The following is a 12,166-nucleotide window of genomic DNA, read 5'->3' on the forward strand; positions in this document are numbered from 1 at the left end:
CCTGATGAGCTTAAGTGTATAATAAAAAACCTTAAGGGTATTGTATGCTTTTTAATATTAAATTAAGTACTTAACATACTCCCCCCCTTTGAGCGTATGAGCTCAAAATATATTTTCTTCAATAGGTAGCATCGCTAATTGAGTAATTCCACGCTTGAATTCTCCATTCTTGGTTTTGACTACAACAACTCTTACTACACCTTCAGGATCTGGTGAAATCTGAATAATTTTTCCAAGTGGCCATTTCAATGTATCAACGTTATCAACTTTCATTAAAACCATGTCACCTACTTTAACATTATTTTGTTTATAACGCCATTTAGATCTAGGTTGAAGGATTTGTAAATATTCTTCGTAAAAACGACTCCATAGATGCTGTGAAGTATACTTCATCCTTTGAGCCAACTGCACAATATTTGGATTTTTAACTATTATAGGAACTTCTGGAACTGCTATTTGAGGGCCGCCAAACAAAAAATGAGCGGGAGTTAGTGGTTCCAAATCATTGGGATCCGACGACATTTTGGTGATGGGCCTTGAGTTCATTATAGCTCCAGCTTGTTTCGCAACTGTCCGAATTTCATCCTCAGTGAGCTCAATTTTCAATCAAATTTTGATTTTCAATTTTTAATATTACCAATACGCATTTATTTGGACGATACTCGTCAATTTCAGAGGCCTTTGCGAAAAGGCTGTACTCTTTTGGCCAATCTGATTTATCTTGCTTAAGAAATGAAGGCCCGTTCCACCACATGAACGAATTAGAAATTTCACGCGGTAACATCCCACGAGTTATAAAATCTGCAGGGTTTAACTCCCCAGGAATGTGGTTCCACTGACTACTATCAGTAAAGTTTTGGAAGTGTGAAACTCGATGTGCAACGAAAGTATTCCATCTACAAGGTTCATTATGTAGCCAATTAAGAACTATTGTGGAATCAGTCCAATAAGTTGTTCTTTCAATTATACTTTCATTCAACACCGCGCACTGCAAACGGTCAACCATATCGACAAGAAGTTTTGCTGCGCATAATTCGAGACGGGCAATCGTAATAGTTTTCTTGGGTGCAACTCTAGATTTTGCCTCAACAAATGTGACTGTTATTTCGTTATTGGAGTGGAGACACCACATATAAATACAAGCTCCGTAAGCCTTTTCACTGGCATCACAGAAACCATGTAATTCGGTTAGTCTGATATTGCTGCCTGCAAAAACATGTCGAGGAACGTTGATGTCTTTTAACGCTGTCAGACTTTTTCGAAACTTAATCCATTTATCAGAAAGATCCTCTGACAGCGGGCTGTCCCAATTTAATTCTTGTGTCCACAAACCTTGGAAGAATATTTTGGCTAACGTAACTACAGGGCAGATAAAACCAACAGGGTCAAATAACTTCGCAACTTCTGATAAAACAACCCGCTTTGTTATGATGGATGCTCCTTCCTCATCTTGAAATGAAAAACGAAATATGTCTAACTCTGGCTGCCATAACAAACCCAACGCTTTAATTGTATTATGCTCATCAATCTGTACGAATTTTCCTCTTGCCTCGGGAAGAACGTCCTTAATTACATCCGGCGAATTGGAGCAAAACTTGCATAGTTTAAAGCCACCCTTATCAAGAATGTCAACTAACTCCTGACGATAAATTTGTAGCTCTTCGATAGAATTTGCCCCAAACATCGCATCATCAACGTAAAAATTTTGCCTCAGCAATCTAGAACCATTGGAAAAATTCAGAGATTCATCATCAGCTAATTGATTTAAAGTCTTTATGGCCAAATATGAGCCTGGAGCAGTTCCATAAGTAACTGTTAGGAGCCTCAAAATCTTTAGTGAAGACATCTTATCGCTTCGCCATAAAATCAACTGGAAATTAGCGTCACTAGAATCAATGCGTACTTGCCGATACATCCGTTGTATATCTGCGGTGACGACGTATTTGAATAAACGAAATCTCTGAAGTATGATGATTAAATCGTCTTGCAACTTCGGACCTGAATAAAGGATATCATTCAAAGACAATCCACTTGAGGTTTTACAAGATCCATCGAACACTACTCTAAGTTTTGTACTCGAACTAGACATTTTCAAAACGCAGTGATGTGGTAAGAAGAAATTGGGATCAGAGGCTTTAAAATCGGAAACGACCTCCAGATGACCATGGTATTCATACTCTTCGATAAATTCTTTGTACATCCGTTTTAATTCTGGTTCTTTATCAAGCCTTCGCTCTATATTGAGAAAACGACGTGTTGAAATGCCTACGGAATCACCTAATTTTGATGGGTCATCACAAAACGGTAAACGCAAAGTATATCTTCCAGAATTGTCACGTTTTGTATTAGCAGAATAATGCTCCTCTATAAATTTATCTTTTGGATTAGACTTGGATAAACATTTTTCATCTTTAAATGAATCTAATTCCCAGAATCGTTGCACAAGTTCATTCAGTGATCTTAAATCTGGCGATGTAGGTTGATTAGCGTGAAGCGTTCTTTGAAATGAAGTTTCAGATGATTGACAGGGTCCAACTACAATATGACCTATCTTGGTGTTGCACAAATAAGGGAGGTCGGGGCCTAATGAGCATCGCTCACCTAATAAAAGTTGCCAAAACAATCCTCCACCAATTAAAAGATCAACGCGTTTTGGTTGGTTAAATTTGGGGTCTGCGAGCTGAATATGAGAAGGAATTTTATCAATCTGTAACATCGAATGGTACGGGAGGATATGAATCAGTAATTTTTTGAAGAATTGAAGCATGCATTTCAAAATTTATGGAGTTGTCGAAAGTAGAGCCAAATACTATTTTGCATATGCCTTTTGTTTTCACACCGATATTTCCTATACCTCCAACTAATGATTCGTTCTTTATTCTGGTTGCATTAATAATTTTTGCACATCTTTCCGAAATATAATTGTCTGTCGACCCGCAATCTAGAATCGCATGGCATGGAATGGATATACCGTCCTGATCCTTTACTTGTACAATGACCGATGCTAATAACACCTGCAGAGTTTTGAGACGCTATAAGAGTTTGATGTGGAATACTACTTGCTGGTTGGTAATTTACTTGAAAATCTTCAAAGTGGAGCAAGGTGTGATGCTTCCTTGAGCACTTTTCACAACGAGCCTTGCAAAATCTGAATGAATGTGAGGACTTCAAACACCCCATGCATAGTCGAAGTCTTTGAGCTTCATCACATCGTAGCTTCGGGTTTAGAGCCAAAAATAATGGACAATCGGTCAATGAATGCGCAGACTGACATTTGGGACACTTAGCATCATTTGAAGTTGTTATAAGAGAAGTTTGAGGCTTCTTACCTGGTTGTATCCATCGATTTGTTGTGGTATTCTTTTTTGATTCTTGTCTCGTTTGATCCACACGTTCGAGTGTTGATGTATACTTTTCAAAGAACTTCGTAAATTTATCCCATGTTGCGATTTCGTCATCCGTATATTCTTTCCATTTAGCCTGTGCGTTGACATCCAGTTTCCTCAACATCAAGCAAATCAATAAATTTTCAGCGACCTTCACAACAGACCCCAACGATAGAAGCGAGCGATAATGTGACTGCATCTTATCAACCAAATCCCTGTATGCTTGCGGATTGGACCCCGACACTCCCTGTAAGGAAAGTATTTCATTAATGTGAGATCTAAAAATCAAAGCATTGTTATCATATCGATCCTTGAGAGCATCCCATGCTTTTTGGAAATTCTTAGAGATTACTTCCATGTTCGAGATTACGCGCTTAGGCCCATCAGCCAATGCAGATTTAAGAAATCTAAACCGATCCACATCGTTTAAACTGGTATCCTTTATGATCATAGAATCAAACTCGTTTTTTAAAATCAAGCCAATCATAATATTTGCCTAAAAAACGAGGGAGTTCTAATTTAGGCAGCCGGACAGATCGTACTGATGCAAGTGAAGGTGAAGGACTGTTGACTGCAGGCATTGTGGAATTATTGGGATCAATTTTTTTTTCATCCATAAGCTCCAACACGTCAGTTTTTAAATCCGTATACGCGTTGGTGAACGTGGACTCCTTATCCGCGGCATCCTCGTCTTCAGATGGCTCAGTGCTGAGTTCCAAAATAAGTTGGGTTATAGTGTTATGCCGCTGGTGATAATCATCGATAAGTTGCAGCATAACACTTAATGCCGAATATGTAGTGTTAGATTTTGTATCATTAAAAATCTTCCGTTGCTTGGTAAGTAAACCCAGTATAGAGGCTCTAACCATTTTTGCCTTTTTTAATTCTTCCATTTCTCCCGAGTTACAGAACACAAGATGATATACTATAAATCAGATAATCTCAAACAGGTTCCGATTCACCAGCGGTCTTAAAATGGTCTAGTGGAAATCCAAAAAATTACACTGCCAATAAATGTTCGCCAGTTGCAATATCCGTAAATCGATGTTATTTCCAAGCGACACGAACAAGGGAACATGAAATGAATAATTTGGCGGCAGTGTTTATTCGAATATTGGTTTTTAATTTCCCTTACCTCTTCAAAAGAAAGGGGATTTCTTGCACAACTCAAATTATAATCCAACAAATGGATAAGTGTAGCACAAGATAACCTCAAATAGAGTTCTAACTCACTCTCAGTCCCAAGATCACTGGAGGCGCTGGACACAAAAAATACCACTGCCGATAAATGTGCGCAAAGTGCAATATCCGTAAATCAATGATATTTCCAAGCGACACTAACAAGGGAAGATGAAAAGAATAATTTGGCGGCAGTGTTTATTCGAATTTTAGTTTTTAATTTCCCTTACCTCTTCAAAAAGATGCTAGATTCCTAAGAAAAAACCAGATTACCAACTGGACACTGGATAACCTCTAACAGGTTATAAATCACCAAAAGTCCAATTTCAGCAAAAGCCGTTGCACAAAAAATTCAGAACGACTGATAACAATTAAGCAAAGGGAATTATCTTATATGATTCTCAAGAATTTTAATACAAAAATTTAGTTGTTATAATCGAGCGATGGTAACCATGTTCTGCTACCAATTATGATAAAAAATGAAACAACTAAATTAAATTCTATAAATTAAACTTGTATTTTATTCAAGAAGTTAAATGAGAATGAAGAAGACGGCAAAAAAAAATAGAGTTGATGATGTAAATCGTTTTCTTTCTGATGAGCTTGAGTTGATGATAGAAATGGTTTCCTTCCTGATGAGCTTAAGTGTATAATAAAAAACCTTAAGGGTATTGTATGCTTTTTAATATTAAATTAAGTACTTAACAGAAGCCATACGTCGCGAATCGAGTCCGACAAATACAAGAGCTCACGTCACCTGAACGGTGGCATCACGTACGCTCCGCTCAGAACCCTGCTGACTGCGCGAGTCGAGGTATTGGTGCCTCAGAGCTTGTCATAGGTGGTGGCAAGGCCCATAGGTTAAATGAATCAATAAACAAAATAAAGAACTAAGAAAAATTTGTGTTTGATCTCTCCCCTTACCGTTCGGAAGATTAATTCCCCCAACAACAGCAGAAAAGAATCATGGTTTGTTCCTTGTTCATAAAAAACCTAAAGCGCTAGTTATAGCCAACAACACAAATGCTCTTGACGTTAGGCACAAGAGGATGGGCCATTTAAACCTTGCATCGCTTAAGCAAATGAAGGCGAAGGACATGGTTATTGGGCTTCCGAATAATTTGGAAAATGAAAGTGCTACCTGTAAAACGTGTATCTGTGCAAAACAATCCATCAAGCCGTTCAGTGTAAGTGACGCCAAGCGAAGCAGCAGAAAACTGCAACTGATTAATTCGGACGCATGCGGACCAATGCGTACCGAATCCTTGAGCAAGTCAGTATACTTTTTAATCTTTATTGATGACTTCTCGCGGCATGTTTTAGTATATTTCATGCGAAGGAAAAGTGGAGCGCTTTAAAAGTTCAAAGCTTACAAAGCATTAGTAGAAAAGCAGTCAGGTGAGTTCATTAAGTCGTTTAGAAGCAACAATGGAACTGAATACACTAACGACAGCTTCGAAAAATTTCTTGAACAAAACGGCATTGACCACGAATTTTCCGCGCCCTATACCCTTTAACAAAACGGGATAGCTGAAAGAGCCAACAGAACGCTATTGGATATGGCCAGGTGTTTAAAAGTTGAGGCAGATTTACCTGACATTCTGTGGGCAGAATTAATATGCACGGCTGCCTTCAAACGAAATAGGTGTCCAACAAAAATGATTGGAACCGCTACACCAGAAGAACTGTGGACTGGTAAAAAGCCGGATGTATCAAAGTTCAAATGCATTGGAACGAATGCTTACGTTCTGGACAAGCGAAACAACATTTCTAAGTTTGATCCGAGGAGTACAGAACACAAGATTGTGGAATACGAAAACGAACATGGAACCTATAGACTCTGGAAACCGGAAACACGGCAGATCATTAAGTAATGAAATCCAATCAAACCCTTACACTTTCACCACTGAACCATCGGCACGGAAAAACGAACACCAAGAACCTGAATCAGTAACTCTAGATGAAGCACCACCACCGAATCATTTTCCAAGCAGCTCTAAAACATCAACAGCTGATAGTGAAGAAACCTACAACGTAAAAACCGATCCAACGACCTTGAAACAGCTGGAAAAAATGGATGATCGAGATCAGTGGTACAACGCAATGCAGGATGAATACGACTTGCTAATGCGCAACAAAACCTGGGAATTGGTGGGGAGACCTACTGACAGACGTGTTATTCAAAGTAAATGTGTATTTAAAACTAAGTACAACACGGACGGTTCTGTACAACGGCGAAAAGCGAGATTGGTAGCGAAAGGCTATGAACAAATTCCCGGACTAGGCTACACATCCACTTACGATCCCGTCGCCAGCACCCATTCTATCCGCCTGACACTGGCAATAGCTGCAGAGCACAAGCTTGAACTACACCAAATAGACGTATCTTCTGCCTATCTCAATGGAAAACTAGATGTTGAAATATACATGGAACAACCGGATTGCTTTGAGAAAAGCGATACCAACAAAGTATGCAGTTTAAAAAAGGCTCTCTATGGCTTAAAACAGTCAGGCCGGCAGTGGAATTTAAGGCTGGATAAAACCTTAAAAGAGCTCAATTATTCCCAATCAGCATATGACAGATGCATTTACTTCAAAAATAATAAGCAAAGTTTCACAATTATGACTATCTACGTTGATGATCTTCTTTTGGCAACCAATGATTCTTAGGAATATTTGCTCGTGCACCGCAAACTATCAGAGGACTTTGATATGCGCAACTTGGGAGAACCTAAACTTTGTGTGAGATTGGAAATCTCACATCACAACAAAGGCATAAGCATAACTCAACAGGGCTTTATTAATAATCTTCAACAACGTTATCAACTGGAAGAAGCAAAGCCATCACGCCTGCCCGCTCAAGTAGAGCTGAAACTAGAAAAGGAACCTAAAATAAAAGACGAAAGTGAAAAGGTCAACAAAACTTCCTATAGACAACTAATCGGACGATTGTTGTATATCGCATCGTTCACCAGACCAGACATTTCTTTCATTGTCAGTGCACTTTCTCAGTACGTCGAGGACCCTAGACGTCAACACTGGACTGCAGGACCAAATGTTATAAGGTACTTACTTGGCACTAAATCTTTTATGATTGTTTATAGGAAAACAAAGCAACAAATGTTAGCTTACTCGGACTCTAGTTGGGCTGGAGATGTAAACGACAGAAAATCTAAATCCGGCTTTGTTTTCATCTATGCCGGCGGAGCAGTACACTGGGGTTCCAAAAAGCAACAAATAGTAGCCACATCCAGCACCGAGGCTGAGTACATCACGTTGCCCTCAGTGGCAAAAGAATCAGCATACTTTCGTCACATACTAGAAGAGCTAAAGTTACACGATGGGCCTCTCAACATATTTTGCGACAACGAAAGTGCTAAACATATCGCAAATGACCAGGCCAACCACGGAAGGAGCCATAACAGACAACATCATCACCATCAGCTACCTCAAATCCGAAGACATGATAGCGGATGCACTGACGAAAGCTTTACCGCAACAGTCACACTTCAAACACTTCGAAAATATTGGCATGAAACTCTAAATGCTCCATAATATTCCATTCTTTTTTTTTTTCTTTAATTAAGGAATATTTGGTCTTTAAAATTTAAATTGTTTTTCCTTTCTGTAAATACAAATAATCTTTTAATAATTGTCAAAGTTTTTAAAATTCAAAGAGTAACTGATCTCATATATAATTTATATTCGAAAAATATTGTAAAAGTACAAAGTTAAATAGTTTTTGATGTCAAAAAGTTTATATCTTTTAAAATTGTTAAGAATGAAGATAGAGAACGATTATGAAGTTGAGAAAGGATGTTGGAAATTCTCTAATCTAAATGGTAATACATTTTGTATCTACTTTTCAACTCTCATACTCATGCTCTATTTCTTCTTCATCTGGTACTTATAAGTTCTGTTCTGTTTCCTCTTTGACTTAGTTCAGACGTGTATTATTTTTCCTTACGCTACTTAATAAATCTTTAAATAACTAAACGATCTGCGTTTAATTTCAACACATGGTTTCTTCATCATTGACATCAATCTCTTAAGTATTGGCAGCTCTTTGGGAATTCTTTGCTTTGATGCAGACCGAAGCTATGTGGCCTCTCCTTCGATAAAGAGAACAATGGAGATTTTAAGCTTGACACTAGTTTACCACATTTCCCGGCTTTCCGCATCTATAAAATATAATTTTAGATGTGATCGAGATGAGATCAAATTTGATGTAATTGATTTTTTTTTTTGAGGTGCTCCCTTTAAGATGAACTTGGTGTAAGTTTTGCATTGCGCGGCTTTCGGAATTCCATGTCTCCATTACAACTGCATAGTGAATAGCCTTCTCTAGTGTAATGTAGCTGACTCTTGCAGTAATTTTTCCTTTATGTCCGAATCCCTCAGACCCCCAATAAATTGCGATCTCAAATGTGTATCCAATGTTGAGTTCTTACAAGCAAAACATGTAAAATTGCAATGAGTACTTAATTTCTTTTTCTAACAACATCTTTTTTCGTCCTGACATCAACAACACGAATCTTTCCGTCTGAAGATACAATTAAATTTGTAACACTTTCCAAGAGCCAGTTTAGTGGGAGAGCACTGTCATCCCCAACGAGGACAACGGTGTTGAGTTTGAAATTTTGCGAAAAGTTATGACATTTTACTTGCTTTTGTAAGTCCACCAGATACACCCCCGACCATCGATTCCAAAAATGCTGCTTTATCAAAGTTAGCCGTTACCACCTCTTCATCGCAGACATTTTGTAGTCAGTTACTATGAGTTCGAATACTGCATTCAATGGGCCGCCGATTAAAAAATGGCCTGGTGTAAGGACTTCTTCATCACTCGGGTCATTGGACAACATATACATTGGTCGGGAATTCAATATGGCTTCTCTTTCAGCCATTGTACATTTTATCAGTCATTGAACATTTTATACGATTATGCGATTACATTAACTTATAACTTTTCCCAATCTTGGCATTGTCTTTACCAAATCAAAAGCGGTATCTCGCAAAAACGATTAAAGATAGTGATATTTGTGTGTTTTTGTAAGATCGGTTTTTTGATTTACAATACTCGTAAATAAGTAACTTAATGCGGGCTAATTTTATAAGTTCACGAAAAAGGTGGGATGGTCACAAAAAATAAATAAATTGGGTGGCACAACAGTCCATTCAAAAGTCGGGCCCAGTGACTTACAACTCTCAATCATTCCTGTGTGCGAGTACTGCTTTCAGTGATGGACCTACAGTTTCTTAAGAGTTTTAGAATAACTCTTGGAAAATGTGTCAAATCCTCGCAAGAGGCAGTACCCGTCAAAACAAATTTAGATGGCATAGGATCGAGCCAAAGACCTCTTTTTTTTATTCATTTTTATTCATTGTTTCTTAAAACTATCTGAAAGCTAGACAAAAATTCATAAAATTAGCCTAATTATTCATAACTTACAACTAACTTACTGGTCCCATACGGAAACTCTAAGTTAAATAGTTCAACGCACCAACCGTCATGCCACGGGTGCTACGATGGGATAGTTATAGGGTGCGATTTAAATGACGACGAATTTAATTTCGGCATCGAATTCGGAATTTATAAAAATCACGCTGTTGTTGTGCGAGTTGTAATGATTGTAGTAGTCAAATTTGCAACGGACTGTCTTTATCGAATGGCTTTCCTTAGACCCAAGTATGCCATTTAAATGGATCCTCTTTTATTCCAAGTTTTACTTCGAGATCGGAGAACTCTTCATCACTTGAATCTATCAACAATTCCTTGGTCTAAACTTTTTATTAAAATATCAACCGTCAGAAGCTTCTTTCATTACCACAAAGTCTGCCGCACAAGAAAGTCTACCTTTATAATAACCACGTTTTTGCTTTACAAAACTTACTTGATTTTATTCAAGTTTTACAATTTATTTTGGTTTCTTAGTTCTAAACAAAACTATTTCAATCAATTTCGATTAGAATATTATCAATTTGTGTATAAATACATATGTAATCAGGCTGCTAGGGTATAGTTATACGACCGAGATGCAAAAAGATCAAATGTTATTTTGATTTCATTTTACAATATAAAAAGGTTACCAAATGTTCTTCTCGATGCTTGCTGCTTTAATTGAATAAAACGAGCAGTTGTTGTTTTGTTCATTTTAATTACTTAGCTTCCAAAACCAATATATTGAAAAATTGTAATGCTTGGCCTCCGATGAAGAGTAAAAACGATTACAAATGTTTTTTTTTATAATTAAGGAACACTAAAAGGATTTTGTATACCTTAAATATGCCAAGGCCACAGTGTGAGCATTAAGAAAAGATGGAAGGGTTAGATAGGAGGACTCGGTGTCGGTGGCAAGGCATTCTCCATTTACGTAGTACGGCTAAAAAATTAATCTCTGCACTTCATAGTACAGCCTAGTTGGGCTCAATGTAAACTGATTGCTCCTAGAAGCGTGGTTATTAGGGTAAAATTGTTTAGGGGAGAAATGCAACTGGCTATTTCACTAGAGCATAGTCCTCTAAAATATTAGTAAAAAATCGTAAGACAAGAAACTTTACGACGATGTTCGAGTTCCGAAAGTTCATGTAACCAACCAATTTAAAAATTCTTCTTTGAATACTGTCCAAGAGGCTTTAATAAGTTACTGGAGCACCAGCCCAGAGATGAGAGTTCTATTCAAGTTTCGGACTTATATATAAAGGTTTTGTAGATTGAAGCCAGATCAGAAGGAGAAAAAAATGTCCTGCATCGACACAAAAAACCTAGACATCTTGTGTAATTTTTGGCGACACATATATGATCGCTCCACAAAAGGTGGTTGCTGTTGCACATTCCAAAGATGTCTAGATTTTCAGATTGCCACTCATAGATAGTGGCAATGAAAGTATATCTCTCTTTAACGATACAAGACAGCAATGGATTTTCGAAGCATTAAATTCCACACGGTTTTTTATTCTCCATTGTACAATGCTGTGTTAGTCAGAATTTAAGGAGCTAATCATATTTTGCCGTTGCAGTTCCACATCCTAAGAGAAGGGTTGTGAGTCTGGAAATGAATATGAAAATCTAAGTGTGCTATTATCAGCGAAACAATGTATTGGATTAGAATTAGCAGACAGGAGTTCATTTTTAAAAATGAGGAATAGTGTCGGAGACAAAAACGGAGGCCTGGGGCACACCAGCATACATTTTATGGGTTTTAGACTTGAATCCGTCCAAAATAACTTGAATTGAGCGGCTCGAAAGAAAATTTTCTTATCCAACGAAGAAGAGATTCGTCAATACCACAAGCACACATTTTCGACAAATGAGGAAGATGACAGACCTTATTAAACGCCTTTGAAATATTAAGTGCAATAATCGTACTTTCTCCAAAACAATGTAAAAATTTGTTCCATTGTTCGGTGAGACGAAGCATGAAATCACCTGGGGACCTATTACTGCTAAAGCCGTATTGCCGATCATCAAGAAGCCTCCGTTTCTCAAGCTATATCCTAAGCTGATAATTAATCAGCGCTTCCATGACCTTAGAAAGAAGGGACGTTAGTGCTATCGGTCGATAGTTTGTAAGGGAAGAAGTACAGTGGGTCTCGCAAGC

The 12,166-nt window shown here is 37.8% G+C and overlaps 1 protein-coding gene across 1 annotated transcript in view; it reads left to right on the top strand.

The window, feature by feature from the left end:
- The window catches only part of LOC129944095 (endoplasmic reticulum aminopeptidase 2), a 209,959-nt gene that overhangs the window by 79,348 nt on the left and 118,445 nt on the right, over positions 1-12,166 (top strand). The window lies entirely within an intron of this gene.

The sequence above is a fragment of the Eupeodes corollae genome, chromosome 1 (genome assembly GCF_945859685.1).
Source record: "Eupeodes corollae chromosome 1, idEupCoro1.1, whole genome shotgun sequence".
NCBI classification, from domain to species: domain Eukaryota; kingdom Metazoa; phylum Arthropoda; class Insecta; order Diptera; family Syrphidae; genus Eupeodes; species Eupeodes corollae.